Source organism: Dermochelys coriacea, chromosome 12, assembly GCF_009764565.3.
Source record: "Dermochelys coriacea isolate rDerCor1 chromosome 12, rDerCor1.pri.v4, whole genome shotgun sequence".
Taxonomy (NCBI): Eukaryota; Metazoa; Chordata; order Testudines; family Dermochelyidae; genus Dermochelys; species Dermochelys coriacea.
In genome coordinates, this window is record NC_050079.1 from 356701 (window position 1) to 373407 (window position 16707).

At 44.3% G+C, this 16707-nt stretch overlaps 1 protein-coding gene across 6 annotated transcripts in view; it reads left to right on the forward strand.

The window, feature by feature from the left end:
* The window catches only part of LOC119840976 (zinc finger protein 883-like), a 104946-nt gene that overhangs the window by 54330 nt on the left and 33909 nt on the right, over positions 1-16707 (forward strand). The window contains exon 1 of one of the 6 annotated variants that reach the window (XM_043495328.1): positions 13377-13784. The exons of the other annotated variants lie outside the window; for them this stretch is intronic. The gene's annotated coding sequence lies outside the window, so the exon portion shown is untranslated. Of the gene's footprint in view, positions 1-13376; positions 13785-16707 lie in introns of those variants that run through there. 6 annotated transcript variants of the gene reach the window in all.

The window sequence follows — 16707 nt, forward strand, 5'->3', positions numbered from 1 at the left end:
CCTAGGTAACAAAATGGAGGAACTAGAGTTACTGGTGCAGGAAGTGAAACCAGATATTATAGGGATAACAGAAACATGGTGGAATAGTAGTCACGACTGGACTACAAGTATTGAAGGGTATGTGCTGTTTAGGAAAGACAGAAATAAAGGTAAAGGTGGTGGAGTAGCATTGTATATCAATGATGAGGTAGAATGTAAAGAAATAAGAAGAAATGCAATGGATAAGACAGAGTCTGTCTGGGCAAAAATTACATTGGGGAAGAAAACTAGTACAGCCTCCCCGGGATAGTGCTTGGGGTGTGCTATAGACCGCCAGGATCTAATCTGGATATGGATAGAGCCCTCTTTAATGTTTTTAATGAAGTAAATACTAATGGAAACTGTGTGATCATGGGAGACTTTAACTTCCCAGATATAGACTGGAGATGAGTGCTAGTAATAATAATAGGGCTCAGATTTTCCTAGATGCGATAGCTGATGAATTCCTTCATCAAGTAGTTGCTGAACCGACTAGAGGGGATGCCATTTTAAATTTGGTTTTGGTGAGTAGTGAGGACCTCATAGAAGAAATGGTTGTAGGGGATAATCTTGGTTCAAGTGATCATGAGCTAATTCAGTTCAAACTGAATGGAAGGGTTAACAAAAATAAATTTGCAACTAGGGTTTTTGATTTCAAAATAGCTGACTTTAAAAAATTAAAGAAATTAGTTAGGGAAGTGGACTGGACTGAAGAATTTATGGATCTAAAGGCACAGGAGGCCTGGGATTACTTTAAATCAAAGCTGCAGAAGCTATCGGAGGCCTGCATCCCAAGAAAGGGCAAAAAATTCATAGGCAGGAGTTGTAGACCAAGCTGGATGAGCAAGCATCTCAGAGAGGTGATTAAGAAAAAGCAGAAAGCATACAGGGAGTGGAAGATGGGAGGGATCAGCAAGGAAGCTACCTAATTGAGGTCACAGGTTTCAGAGTAGCAGCCGTGTTAGTCTGTATTCGCAAAAAGAAAAGGAGTACTTGTGGCACCTTAGAGACTAACAAATTTATTAGAGCATAAGCTTTCGTGAGCTACAGCTCACTTCATCGGATGCATTTGGTGGAAAAAACAGAGGAGAGATTTATATACACACACACAGAGAACATGAAACAATGGGTTTATCATACACACTGTAAGGAGAGTGATCACTTAAGATAAGCCATCACCAACAGCAGGGGGGGGAAAGGAGGAAAACCTTTCATGGTGACAAGCAGGTAGGCTAATTCCAGCAGTTAACAAGAATATCAGAGGAACAGTGGGGGGTGGGGTGGGAGGGAGAAATACCATGGGGAAATAGTTTTACTTTGTGTAATGACTCATCCATTCCCAGTCTCTATTCAAGCCTAAGTTAATTGTATCCAGTTTGCAAATTAATTCCAATTCAGCAGTCTCTCGTTGGAGTCTGTTTTTGAAGCTTTTTTGTTGAAGTATAGCCACTCTTAGGTCTGTGATCGAGTGACCAGAGAGATTGAAGTGTTCTCCAACTGGTTTTTGAATGTTATAATTCTTGACGTCTGATTTGTGTCCATTCATTCTTTTACGTAGAGACTGTCCAGTTTGGCCAATGTACATGGCAGAGGGGCATTGCTGGCACATGATGGCATATATCACATTGGTAGATGCGGAGGTGAACGAGCCTCTGATAGTGTGGCTGATGTGATTAGGCCCTATGATGGTATCCCCTGAATAGATATGTGGACAGAGTTGGCAACGGGCTTTGTTGCAAGGATAGGTTCCTGGGTTAGTGGTTCTGTTGTGTGGTGTGTGGTTGCTGGTGAGTATTTGCTTCAGATTGGGGGGCTGTCTGTAAGCAAGGACTGGTCTGTCTCCCAAGATCTGAGAGAGCGATGGCTCGTCCTTCAGGATAGGTTGTAGATCCTTGATGATGCGTTGGAGGGGTTTTAGTTGGGGGCTGAAGGTGATGGCTAGTGGCGTTCTGTTGTTTTCTTTGTTGGGCCTGTCCTGTAGTAGGTGACTTCTGGGTACTCTTCTGGCTCTGTCAATCTGTTTCTTCACTTCAGCAGGTGGGTACTGTAGTTGTAGGAATGCATGATAGAGATCTTGTAGGTGTTTGTCTCTGTCTGAGGGGTTGGAGCAAATGCGGTTGTATCGTAGCGCTTGGCTGTAGACAATGGATCGAGTGGTATGATCTGGATGAAAGCTAGAGGCATGTAGGTAGGAATAGCGGTCAGTAGGTTTCCGATATAGGGTGGTGTTTATGTGACCATCGCTTATTAGCACCGTAGTGTCCAGGAAGTGGATCTCTTGTGTGGACTGGTCCAGGCTGAGGTTGATGGTGGGATGGAAATTGTTGAAATCATGGTGGAATTCCTCAAGAGCTTCTTTTCCATGGGTCCAGATGATGAAGATGTCATCAATGTAGCGCAAGTAGAGTAGGGGCATTAGGGAACGAGAGCTGAGGAAGCGTTGTTCTAAGTCAGCCATAAAAATGTTGGCATACTGTGGGGCCATGCGGGTACCCATCGCAGTGCCGCTGATTTGAAGGTATACATTGTCACCAAATGTGAAATAGTTATGGGTCAGGACAAAGTCACAAAGTTCTGCCACCAGGTTAGCCGTGACAGTATCGGGGATACTGTTCCTGACGGCTTGTAGTCCATCTTTGTGTGGAATGTTGGTGTAGAGGGCTTCTACATCCATAGTGGCTAGGATGGTGTTTTTAGGAAGATCACCAATGGACTGTAGTTTCCTCAGGAAATCGGTGGTGTCTCGAAGATAGCTGGGAGTGCTGGTAACGAAGGGCCTGAGGAGGGAGTCTACATAGCCAGACAATCCTGCTGTCAGGGTGCCAATGCCTGAGATGATGGGGCGTCCAGGATTTCCAGGTTTATGGATCTTGGGTAGCAGATAGAATACCCCAGGTCCTGGCTCCAGGGGTGTGTCTGTGCGGATTTGTTCTTGTGCTTTTTCAGGGAGTTTCTTGAGCAAATGCTGTAGTTTCTTTTGGTAACTCTCAGTGGGATCAGAGGGTAATGGCTTGTAGAAAGTGGTGTTGGAGAGCTGCCTAGTAGCCTCCTGTTCATACTCTGACCTATTCATGATGACGACAGCACCTCCTTTGTCAGCCTTTTTGATTATGATGTCAGAGTTGTTTCTGAGGCTGTGGATGGCACTGTGTTCTGCATGGCTGAGGTTATGGGGTAAGCGATGCTGCTTTTCCACAATTTCAGCTCGTGCACGTCGGCGGAAGCAGTCTATGTAGAAATCCAGGCTGCTGTTTCGACCTTCAGGAGGAGTCCACCTAGAATCCTTCTTTTTGTAGTGTTGGCAGGAAGGTCTCTGTGGGTTAATATGTTGGTCAGAGGTGTGTTGGAAATATTCCTTGAGTCTGAGACGTCGAAAATAGGATTCTAGGTCACCACAGAACTGTATCATGTTCGTGGGGGTGGAGGGGCAAAAGGAGAGGCCCCGAGATAGGACAGATTCTTCCGCTGGGCTAAGAGTATAGTTGGATAGATTAACAATATTGCTGGGTGGGTTACGGGAACCATTGTTGTGGCCCCTTGTGGCATATAGTAGTTTAGATAGCTTAGTGTCCTTTTTCTTTTGTAGAGAATCAAAGTGTGTTTTGTAAATGGCTTGTCTAGTTTTTGTAAAGTCCAGCCACGAGGAAGATTGTGTGGAAGATTGGTTCTTTATGAGAGTATCCAGTGTTGAGAGCTCATTTCCCTGAAACAGGGAAAGATTAAGAATGAGCTCTCAACACTGGATACTCTCATAAAGAACCAATCTTCCACACAATCTTCCTCGTGGCTGGACTTTACAAAAACTAGACAAGCCATTTACAAAACACACTTTGATTCTCTACAAAAGAAAAAGGACACTAAGCTATCTAAACTACTATATGCCACAAGGGGCCACAACAATGGTTCCCGTAACCCACCCAGCAATATTGTTAATCTATCCAACTATACTCTTAGCCCAGCGGAAGAATCTGTCCTATCTCGGGGCCTCTCCTTTTGCCCCTCCACCCCCACGAACATGATACAGTTCTGTGGTGACCTAGAATCCTATTTTCGACGTCTCAGACTCAAGGAATATTTCCAACACACCTCTGACCAACATATTAACCCACAGAGACCTTCCTGCCAACACTACAAAAAGAAGGATTCTAGGTGGACTCCTCCTGAAGGTCGAAACAGCAGCCTGGATTTCTACATAGACTGCTTCCGCCGACGTGCACGAGCTGAAATTGTGGAAAAGCAGCATCGCTTACCCCATAACCTCAGCCATGCAGAACACAGTGCCATCCACAGCCTCAGAAACAACTCTGACATCATAATCAAAAAGGCTGACAAAGGAGGTGCTGTCGTCATCATGAATAGGTCAGAGTATGAACAGGAGGCTACTAGGCAGCTCTCCAACACCACTTTCTACAAGCCATTACCCTCTGATCCCACTGAGAGTTACCAAAAGAAACTACAGCATTTGCTCAAGAAACTCCCTGAAAAAGCACAAGAACAAATCCGCACAGACACACCCCTGGAGCCAGGACCTGGGGTATTCTATCTGCTACCCAAGATCCATAAACCTGGAAATCCTGGACGCCCCATCATCTCAGGCATTGGCACCCTGACAGCAGGATTGTCTGGCTATGTAGACTCCCTCCTCAGGCCCTTCGTTACCAGCACTCCCAGCTATCTTCGAGACACCACCGATTTCCTGAGGAAACTACAGTCCATTGGTGATCTTCCTAAAAACACCATCCTAGCCACTATGGATGTAGAAGCCTCTACACCAACATTCCACACAAAGATGGACTACAAGCCGTCAGGAACAGTATCCCCGATACTGTCACGGCTAACCTGGTGGCAGAACTTTGTGACTTTGTCCTGACCCATAACTATTTCACATTTGGTGACAATGTATACCTTCAAATCAGCGGCACTGCGATGGGTACCCGCATGGCCCCACAGTATGCCAACATTTTTATGGCTGACTTAGAACAACGCTTCCTCAGCTCTCGTTCCCTAATGCCCCTACTCTACTTGCGCTACATTGATGACATCTTCATCATCTGGACCCATGGAAAAGAAGCTCTTGAGGAATTCCACCATGATTTCAACAATTTCCATCCCACCATCAACCTCAGCCTGGACCAGTCCACACAAGAGATCCACTTCCTGGACACTACGGTGCTAATAAGCGATGGTCACATAAACACCACCCTATATCGGAAACCTACTGACCGCTATTCCTACCTACATGCCTCTAGCTTTCATCCAGATCATACCACTCGATCCATTGTCTACAGCCAAGCGCTACGATACAACCGCATTTGCTCCAACCCCTCAGACAGACAAACACCTACAAGATCTCTATCATGCATTCCTACAACTACAGTACCCACCTGCTGAAGTGAAGAAACAGATTGACAGAGCCAGAAGAGTACCCAGAAGTCACCTACTACAGGACAGGCCCAACAAAGAAAACAACAGAACGCCACTAGCCATCACCTTCAGCCCCCAACTAAAACCCCTCCAACGCATCATCAAGGATCTACAACCTATCCTGAAGGACGAGCCATCGCTCTCTCAGATCTTGGGAGACAGACCAGTCCTTGCTTACAGACAGCCCCCCAATCTGAAGCAAATACTCACCAGCAACCACACACCACACAACAGAACCACTAACCCAGGAACCTATCCTTGCAACAAAGCCCGTTGCCAACTCTGTCCACATATCTATTCAGGGGATACCATCATAGGGCCTAATCACATCAGCCACACTATCAGAGGCTCGTTCACCTGCGCATCTACCAATGTGATATATGCCATCATGTGCCAGCAATGCCCCTCTGCCATGTACATTGGCCAAACTGGACAGTCTCTACGTAAAAGAATGAATGGACACAAATCAGACGTCAAGAATTATAACATTCAAAAACCAGTTGGAGAACACTTCAATCTCTCTGGTCACTCGATCACAGACCTAAGAGTGGCTATACTTCAACAAAAAAGCTTCAAAAACAGACTCCAACGAGAGACTGCTGAATTGGAATTAATTTGCAAACTGGATACAATTAACTTAGGCTTGAATAGAGACTGGGAATGGATGAGTCATTACACAAAGTAAAACTATTTCCCCATGGTATTTCTCCCTCCCACCCCACCCCCCCGCTGTTCCTCTGATATTCTTGTTAACTGCTGGAATTAGCCTACCTGCTTGTCACCATGAAAGGTTTTCCTCCTTTCCCCCCCCTGCTGTTGGTGATGGCTTATCTTAAGTGATCACTCTCCTTACAGTGTGTATGATAAACCCATTGTTTCATGTTCTCTGTGTGTGTGTATATAAATCTCTCCTCTGTTTTTTCCACCAAATGCATCCGATGAAGTGAGCTGTAGCTCACGAAAGCTTATGCTCTAATAAATTTGTTAGTCTCTAAGGTGCCACAAGTACTCCTTTTCTTTTTGCTAACTGAGGTCAGAACATGTAGGGATAAAGTTAGACAGGCTAAAAGTCGAGTAGAGTTGGACCTTGCAAAGGGAATTAAAACCAATAGTAAAAGGTTCTATAGCCGTAAAAATAAGAAGAAAACAAAAAAAGAAGTGGGACCGCTAAACACTGAGGATGGAGTGGAGGTCAAGGATAATCTAGGCATGGCCCAATATCTAAACAAATAGTTTGCCTCAGTCTTTAATAAGGCTAAAGTGGATCTTAGGGATAATGGTAGCATGACAAATGGGAATGAGGATAGAGAGGTAGATATTACCATATCTGAGGTAGAAGCAAAACTCAAACAGTTTAATGAGACTAAATTGGGGGCTCCAGATAATCTTCATCCAAGAATATTAAAGGAATTGGCACCTGAAATTGCAAGCCCATTAGCAAGAATTTTTAATGAATCTGTAAACTCAGGGGTTGTATCGTATGACTGGAGAATTGCTAACATAATTCCTGTTTTTAAGAAAGGGGGGAAAAAAGTGATCCGGGTAACTACAGGCCAGTTAGTTTGACATCTGTGGTATGCAAGGTCTTGGAAAAAAATTTTAAGGAGAATGTGGTTAAGGACATTGAAGTCAATGGTAAATGGGACAAACTACAACATGGTTTTACAAAAGGTAGATTGTGCCAAACCAACCTGATCTCCTTTGAGAAAGTAACAGATTTTTTAGACAAAGGAAACGCAGTGGATCTAATTTACCTAGATTTCAGTAAGGCGTTTGATACCGTGCCACATGGGGAATTATTAGTTAAATTGGAAAAGTTGAGGATCAATATGAAAATTGAAAGGTGGATAAGGAATTAGTTAACAGGGAGACTACAGCGGGTCCTACTGAAAGGTGAACTGTCAGGCTGGAGGGAGGTTACCAGTGGAGTTCCTCAGGGATCGGTTTTGGGACCAATCTTATTTAATCTTTTTATTACTGACCTCGGCACAAAAAGTGGGTGTGTGCTAATAAAGTTTGCGGATGATACAAAGCTAGGAGGTATTGCCAATTTAGAGAAGGACCGGGATATCATACAGGAAGATCTGGATGACCTCGTAAACTGGAGTAATAGTAATAGGATGAAATTTAATAGTGAGAAGTGTAAGGTTATGCATTTAGGGATTAATAACAAGAATTTTAGTTATAAGCTGGGGACGCATCAGTTAGAAGTAATGGAGGAGGAGAAGGATCTTGGAGTATTGGTTGATCATAGGATGACTGAGCCACCAATGTGATATGGCCATGAAAAAAGCTAATGTGGTCCTGGGATGCATCAGGAGAGGCATTTCCAGTAGGGATAAGGAGCTTTTAGTACCGTTATACAAGGCATTGGTGAGACCTCAACTGGAATACTGTGTGCAGTTCTGGTCTCCCGTGTTTAAGAAGGATGACTTCAAACTGGAACAGGTACAGAGAAGGGCTACTAGGATGATCCGAGGAATGGAAAACTTGCCTTATGAAAGGAGACTCAAGGAGCTTGTCTTGTTTAGCCTAACTAAAATAAGGTCGAGGGGAGATGATTGCTGTCTATAAATATATCAGAGGGATAAATATCGGAGAGGGAGAGTAATTATTTAAGCTCAGTACCAATATGGACACAAGAACAAATGGATATAAACTGGTCATTGGGAAGTTTATACTTGAAATTAGACGAAGATTTCTAACCATCAGAGGAGTGAACTTTTGGAATATCCTTCCAAGGGAAGCAGTGAGGGCAAAAGACCTATCTGGCTTTAAGATTAAACTCGATAAGTTTATGGAGGAGATGGTATGATGGGATAACATGATTTTGGTAATTAATTGATCTTTAAATATTCATGGTAAATAGGCCCAATGGCCTGTAATGGGATGTCAGATGGGGTGGGATCTGAGTTACTACAGAAAATTCTTTCCTGGGTATCTGGCTGGTGAATCTTGCCCATATTCTCAGGGTTTAGCTGATCGCCATATTTGGGGTCGGGAAGGAATTTTCCTCCAGGGCAGATTGGCAGAGGCGCTGGAGGTTTTTTGCCTTCCTCTGTAGCATGGATCACTTGCTGGAGGATTCTCTGTACCTCAAAGTCTTTAAACCACGATTTGAGGACTTCAGTAGCTCAGACATAAGTGAGAGGTTTTTCACAGGAGTGGATGGGTGAGTTTCTGTGGCCTGCGTTGTGCAGGAGGTCAGACTAGATGATCATAATGGTCCCTTCTGACCTTAGGTTTCAGAGTAGCAGCCGTGTTAGTCTGTATTTGCAAAAAGAAAAGGAGTACTTGTGGCACCTTAGTCTCTAAGGTGCCACAAGTACTCCTTTCCTTCTGACCTTAGTATCTATGAATCTATGAACCCCAAGCACAGCGTGTGCATGTACAGCATTGTTTTGGTCTGTGTTTGCATTGCATTGGCTTCCAAGGGAGGTTGTGGAATTTCCTTCATTGGAGGTTTCTAGACCAGGGTAGAGGTACACCAGTCTGGGAATGTCTAGGGATACTTGGTCTGGCCTCATCACAGGAGGTTTCAGTAGATGACCTCTCAAGATCCCTTCCATGCCTACATTGAAATAATTCTCTTTTGTGCTGTTGTGTTCTACGCTGAGCTGTTTTTCATGGTGCCATTTGGAACTGTGATCACACCATGCTATATTGCATAGTTTTATGGTGCATTGTTTTGCCTCAGCTTGTTTGGTGTCTGTGTTGTGTTGGTTTGAGTTGAGCTCTTTTGCATTGTATACTTTTGTCCTAAGTGTCTTAGTTTGCATTGTGATGCTTTCTTTTCCTTTGTATTATGTCATTTTATGCTGTGGAGTGTAGTTTTATGTTGTTTTTCTGAATTGCCTGACGTTGTGGTGGGACTTTTTTCTGTATGTTGTGTTTTTATATGTATGTATTGCATAGCATCATAGAAATGTAGGGCTGGACAGGACCTTAAAATGTCCTCAAGTCCATCTCTATCTGCCAAGGCAGGACCAAGTATATATAGATTATCTCGGACAGAGGTTTGTCCTAGCTGTTCTTAAAAACTTGCAGGGAAAGAGACTCCACAGCCACTCTTGTAAGACCATCCATAGCATAACTACCTTCATTTTGGTGACACCCACACAGGTTTTAGTGGTGAGCAACTCTGGAGAGAGAGGAGATCCCAGTGAGTAGGCAGCTAGGCAAATAGACTAAAGTTGGGAGGAGAGACATTGACGTGTCCAAGGTCACCCAGGCTGTCTGTGACAGAGCTACAAATGTTTCAGAGTAGCAGCTGTGTTAGTCTGTATCCGCAAAAAGAACCTCTGCACAGTGCCTAAAACACCAGTGTGGCAGAGACCTTCAGTACCCTGAAGAGCAGTATGGTGGCACTAGAACTGGGATCTATTTCTAGCTCTGGAGTACTTGTGGCACCTTAGAGACTAACAAATTTATTTGAGCATAAGCTTTCGTGAGCTACAGCTCACTTTATCGGATGCATTTGGTGGAAAATACAGTAGGATGATTTTATATACACCGAGAACATGAAACAATGGGTGTTACCATACACACTATAATGACAGTAATCAGTTAAGGTGAGCTATTACCAGCAGGAGCGGGGGGGGGGAACCTTTTGTAATGATAATGAAGGTGGGCCATTTTCAACAGTTGACAAGAATGTGTGAGGAACGGTGTGGGGGGGGGAAATAAACATGGGGAAATAGTTTCTTTGTGTAATGACACATCCACTCCCAGTCTTTATTCAAGCCTAATTTAATAGTATCCAGTTTGCAAATTAATTCCAATTCAGCAGTCTCTCGTTGGAGTCTGTTTTTGAAGTTTTTTTGTTGTAATATTGCAACTTTTAGGTCTGTAATTGAGTGACCAGAGAGATTGAAGTGTTCTCCAACTGGTTTTTGAATGTTATAATTCTTGATGTCTGATTTGTGTCTGTTTATTCTTTTACGTAGACACTGTCCGGTTTGGCCAATGTACATAGCAGAGGGGCATTGCTGGTACATGATGGCATATATCACATTGGTAGATGTGCAGGTGAACGAGCCTCTGATAGTGTGGCTGATGTGATTAGGCCCTATGATGGTGTCCCCTGAATAGATATGTGGACAGAGTTGGCAACGGGCTTTGTTACAAGGATAGGTTCCTGGGTTAGTGTTTTTGTTGTGTGGCGTGTGGTTGCTGGTGAGTATTTGCTTCAGGTTGGGGGGCTGTCTGTAAGCAAGGACTGGCCTGTCTCCCAAGATCTGTGAGAGTGATGGGTCGTCCTTCAGGATAGGTTGTAGATCCTTGATGCACTGAAGAGGTTTTAGTTGGGGGCTGAAGTTGACAGCTAGTGACGTTCTGTTACATTCTTTGTTGGGCCTGTCCTGTAGTAGGTGACTTCTGAGTACTCTTCTGGCTCTGTCAATCTGTTTCTTCGCTTCAGCAGGTGGGTATTGTAGTTGTAAGAATGCTTGATAGAGATCTTGTAGGTGTTTGTCTCTGTCTGAGGAATTGGAGCAAATGTGGTTATATCTTAGAGCTTGGCTGTAGACAATGGATCATGTGGTGTGGTCTGGATGAAAGCTGGAGGCATGTAGGTAGGAATAGCGGTCAGTAGGCTTCCGATATAGGATGGTGTTTATGTGACCATCGTTTATTAGCACCGTAGTGTCTAGGAAGTGGATCTCTTGTGTGGACTGGTCCAGGCTGAGGTTGATGGTGGGATGGAAATTGTTGAAATCCTGGTGGAATTCCTCAAGGGCTTCTTTTCCATGGGTCCAGATGATGAAGATATCATCAGTGTAGCGCAAGTATAAATGGGGCATTATGGGACGAGAGCTGAGGAAGCATTGTTCTAAGACAGCCATAAATACTGTGGGGCCATGCGGGTACCCATAGCAGTGCTGCTGATTTGAAGGTATACGTTGTCCCCAAATGTGAAATAGTTATGGGTGAGGACAAAGTCACAAAACTGAGCCATCAGGTTTGCCGTGACATTATCGGGGATACTGTTCCTGACTGCTTGCAGTTCATCTTTGTGTGGAATGTCGGTGTAGAGGGCTTCTACATCAATAATGGCCAGGATGGTGTTTTCAGGAAGATCACCGATAGATTGTAGTTTCCGCAGTAAGTCAGTGGTGTCTTGAAGATAGCTGAGAGTGCTGGTAGCATAGGGCCTGAAGAGGGATTCTACATAGCCAGACAATCCTGCTGTCAGGGTGCCAATGCCTGAGATGATGGGGCATCCAGGATTTCCAGGTTTATGCAGGAGTTTCTACACCATCTGCTCAACAAACTCCCTGAAAAAGCACAAGAGCAAATTCGCACAGACACACCCCTAGAACCCCGAGCAAGGGTATTCTATCTGATACGCAAGATCCATAAACCTGGTTTGGGGTGAGGGTGGGATAGTGACCTCACTGAGGTCTGGGGCTGGCTGAACAGTACAGCTGGTAACGGAGGGGCAGCAGTGAGTGCTGGAGCAATGAGCCAGGAGCACAGCACCACAGGACTGGACATGGACTTCTCCTGACCCATGACACACCCCCATCCATGTGCAGGGACGGCAGCTGAGCTGCCCTGCCAAGACAGCCTGTGCATCCATGGACAAACCACCTCTTCCTGCAGCCTAATACAAAGGGGTTTGGGGACCTTTCTGAGCTGTGGGTGATGGGGCTCTGGAGTTACCGGGGTCTGTTCCTGGCTCTCACTGACCTCATTGATGACGTTGGGAAAATCACAGCCCCTCTCTGTTTTCCTCCTACCCATTGTCTAGTTGGATTGTGATCTCTTTGGGGCAAGGACTGTCCCTCTCTGTCTGTGCAGTGCCCAGCACAATGGGGATCCTGATCTCAGTCAGGTTCTCTGCCATGTGCTGCACGATAGGGCTCTGATCTCCATCAGTGTCTATGCAATGGAAAGCACAGTTTATAGACTCACAGACTTTGAGGCCAGAAGGGACCATCATGATCATCTAGTCTGACCTCCTGCACATCGCAGGCCACAGAACCTCACTCACCCACTCCTGTAATAGATCCCTAACCTCTGGCTGAGTTAATGAAGTCCTCAAATCATGATTTAAAGACTTCAAGTTACCCAAAAAATCCATTATTCACACTAGTTTAAACCTGCAAATGACCCATGCCATGCCTCATGCTGCAGAGGAAGGCAAAAAAAACCAAACCCCCAGGGTCTCTGCCAATCTGAGTCTGGGCAAAATTCCTTCCCATCCCCAATTATGGCAGTCAGTTAGACCCTGAGTATGTGGGCAAGACCCAGCAGCAAGACACCTGGGAAAGAATTCTCTGTAGTAACTCAGAGCCCTTCCCATCTAGTGTCCCATCACCAGTCTTTGGAGATATTTGCTGCTAGCTGTTGCAGATCAGCTACATGCCATTGTAGGCAGTCCCATCATACCATCCCCTCCATGAAGGCATTGAGCTCAGTCTTGAAGTCTGTTAGGTTTTTTGCCCCCGCTGTTCCCCTTGGAAGGCTGTTCCTAAACTTCATTCTGATGGTTAGAAACCTTCGCCTAATGTCAAGCCAAAACTTGTTGATGGCCAATATCCATTTGTTCTAGTGCCAACGTTGGTGCTTAACCTAAATAACTCCTCTCCTCTCTGGTATTTATCCTTCTGATGTATTTATGGGGAGCAATCATATCTCCCCTCAGCCCTCTTTAGCTTAGGCTAAACAAGTCAAGCTCTTTGAGTCTCCTCTCATATGGCAGATTTTCCATTGCTTGGATCATCCTAGTAGCCCTTCTCTGCACCTGTTCCACTTTGAATTCATCCTTCTTAAACATGGGAGACCAGAATGGCCCACAGTATTTCAGATGAGGTCTCATCAGTGCCTTGTGTAGCAGTATCAGAGGGGTAGCTGTGTTAGTCTGGATCTGTAAAAGCATTAAAGGGTCCTGTGGTACCTTATAGACTAACAGACATATTGGAACATAAGCTTTCCTAGGTGAATACCCACTACGTCACACAGAGCACTGTGTGACGTAGTGGGTATTCACCCACAAAAGCTTATGCTCCAGTATGTTTGTTAGTCTATAAGATGCCACAGGACTCTTTGCTGCTTGTATAGCAGTACTAACCCTTCCCTGTGTCTACCGGAAATACCTCGCCTGACCCATCCTAGGACTGCATTAACCGATATCACATCGGGGGTCTGGGGCTCTGAGTTCTTTCCCTTTATCGTTTAACTCCCACCTGTGCCTGACGCCACTCTTTTCTTAACTTGCTTTGGTTATTTCAGTTCCAGTTTTTACATGAGATCTAATAATTGCAAAGCTGAATGAAAGTTAAAACAAACAGAACCATTTCAATTTTGGCACATAGCTGGTAGAACTATACCTAGTGAAGGTATGCTGTAATTACCTGGTGCCTATAGCATTTTCTGGTGGGGTGGATAAAGCAATGTCAAAGATCCAAAAGCGATTTTAGGGCGAAAGGGCTCATCAGTTGTTTGCTCGCTAGGGAGCATGCCACCAGCCAGTGCTTGCAATCTTTCAGGAGTGGTGCGCTGGATTGTATTTAGCAATCTCAAAATAAAAGGTTAAGACTGCTGGTTCACAATATCCAATGAAATCTTGCAAACAATTAAACAAATAGACTCTAATGCTATTAAAACAACATGGTATTAATACTGATTCAAAACTAAAATTAAAATTACGAGATAAACACATGAGAAATGAACTGAAACCAACTTTCCATTTCTTAATGCCTGAAATTTTGACACTTGCTCAAGCCATCTTTTTTTTTTTAAAAAAAAAAAGCTTGGTTCAGCACACAGTCAAGTTAATTAAGGAAAGAACACTAATTATTGACTGCTTTTTGTTGCATAAGCATCTGATTAAGCACCTAATTAAAATTATACCACTGTAAGTGGAAATGCATCAACACAGCTTAGCTCCACTGTGTTTAAATGTGAATGAAAAGTTTCTAAATTAAATACATGGCAGGATGGTAAATGGGGAAATTACACAGAAGTGCCTCTACCCAGTCCTGTTGACTTCTTGTCCCAACCCCCCATGAGTTCTGGCCTCTTGGTCAACTCAGCTCCCAGTCCCACATCAGCTGTGCACTCTCCCAGCCTAATCCGTTTCTACTGCAGTTCTTCATCCCCCTCACCCAGGCAGGGGTTTGGCGCTGCAGCCCCTAAGGCACCTGTGTTAATTGCTGTGTCTCATACTGCGGCTAATTAGATTGCAGGGAACGATTTATCAGAGTTACCAACTCTGGGAGGTGGGAGAGAGGAGAGGCGGAGAGGGAGTTTGCTCCCCACAATCTGTAGGGCCATGTTCAACCCTTTTAACCTCCATGTTACCTCATCTTCCACCCTCCCCCATGGGTCTCTGCTCATGTGTCAGAGTGTCACCTTCTGATCATAATGCCACTGGCCTCAGCAGAGCTCCCAGACAGGAGCTACATCCATGATAGGGTTATGGTACTGAGAGTAAAATACATCACGGGGAGAGTGTAATTATTCTCAACGGAAGCATTACAGTCCAGGAAGTGAAAGAATTAAAGCATGTAGTTACTTAAAATTACACTTGAAGGGATTGGATTTTTATTAATAAATTGCAGTAAATGTTGATTTCACTGTACACACACACACACAGATTGGAAAAAAATATTTATATAGGTAAAATACAGAAATGCTTCAAATAGGTTTTGATTTTAAGGATATTTACACTGTATATTTTGCTTGTGACATTGACAATTTGTGTTTGAACACTTAAAAAGATTTGGCTTTGGGAATCTCAACATTTACTGTAATTAAATAATTGTTGTCTGACCACCCCCAGAATTTCCCATAGCTCTGAACGTTGAAATTGTAAACATTGAAAAAAGAGCTTAAAATAAATATAAATATTGTCAATTGAAATAAAAAAAGAGAAATGGACAAAATGAATGTTGCCAAACCCACTTAACAGCAATCACAATATGCTAGGGGATAGAATTCACAGCTAAGGCACCCAACCTGAATTCTGCCCTGTAGTGACATTAGACAATAGCCGTAAGGCTACAAAGGGGAGGAGGGATAGCTCAGTGGTTTGAGCATTGGCCTGCTAAACCCAGGGTTGTGAGTTCAATCCTTGAGGGGGCCATTTAGGGATCTGGGGCAAAAATTGGGGTTTGGTCCTGCTTTGAGCAGCAGGGTTGTACTAAATGACCTCCTGAAGTCCCTTCCAACCCTGATATTTTATGAATAAGGTATTTTAGTGTATAAAGTTCCAGATTAGATTATACCAATTTGTAAAGACAAATGAGGCCTTTCCCTCAGGGTATCGCCTTCATTGGGTTGTTTCTTTTACTGGGAATTCCCAGAAGTCAATAGATAAATAACATTCTATCAGTTATGAAGTGGCCATTTCATATTTCTGGCGAGTTGTGGGAAATGCTGAGTATCGGATGTTTTAGAAATGTGTGCCAAGTAATGGAAAATAACAGTACAAGAGATAAAGGACAAGGCCAGAAGATTTTGGCTGGACTGAGGACTAAACTTTGGCTGAACTAAGGACTAATGAGATAAGCAGCACCTGAGAGTCTTTACCACCACAAGATAATGGAACCCAAAGATAAGTATAATGAGAACATTGAGTGATAAACAACAGAAAAGGAATAAACAAGTGCTGTATATATATGGCTGTGGGAAGGGAAATAAAGTGCTTTTTACCAGCAACTGTGTCAGCTGTCCTGTAAGCCAGCCTGCTAGCAGCAACAAATGGTGACCCTGACGTGATAGAATTCTGTGAATTTGATACCACGGACAGAGGAAGAAATAGCAGGGACCGCCGCTGCCGGTGTCCTCCGTTTGGGTGAGGAACCGGGACGCCCAAGAGGCGGGGGAGCTCCCACTGAAAGGTGAGCGGCGGGGAATATCTCTCATAATGGGAGCGGCAGCATCAGCAGATGATCAGGCCTTGTTTAAGGTCTTAAGCAATCTGATTAATAACCAGGGAGAAAAATTTTCCCCAGAAGCTCTGCAAAAATTGCTTTGGTGGGGAAGGCGACGGGGTTTCCTGGTTAATGCAAAGAATGTGTTTGACTCCTCGGTGTGGAAAACAGTGGGGGAAGACTTGTGGGACTTTGTGGGGGTCGGAAATAAAGAAGCTACTGCCTTGAGCCCTATCTGGCGGACTGTTCATCGAGCCGTTACCACCGCAGCGGCTCAGGCAGGGGCGCGTATTGCCTTACGCGAGGCATTAGAATCATCAGCGAAAGGGGCCTTCACGGTAGGAGCAAAAGACTTTTTTGGTAAAACAACGCCTATGATTCCTTT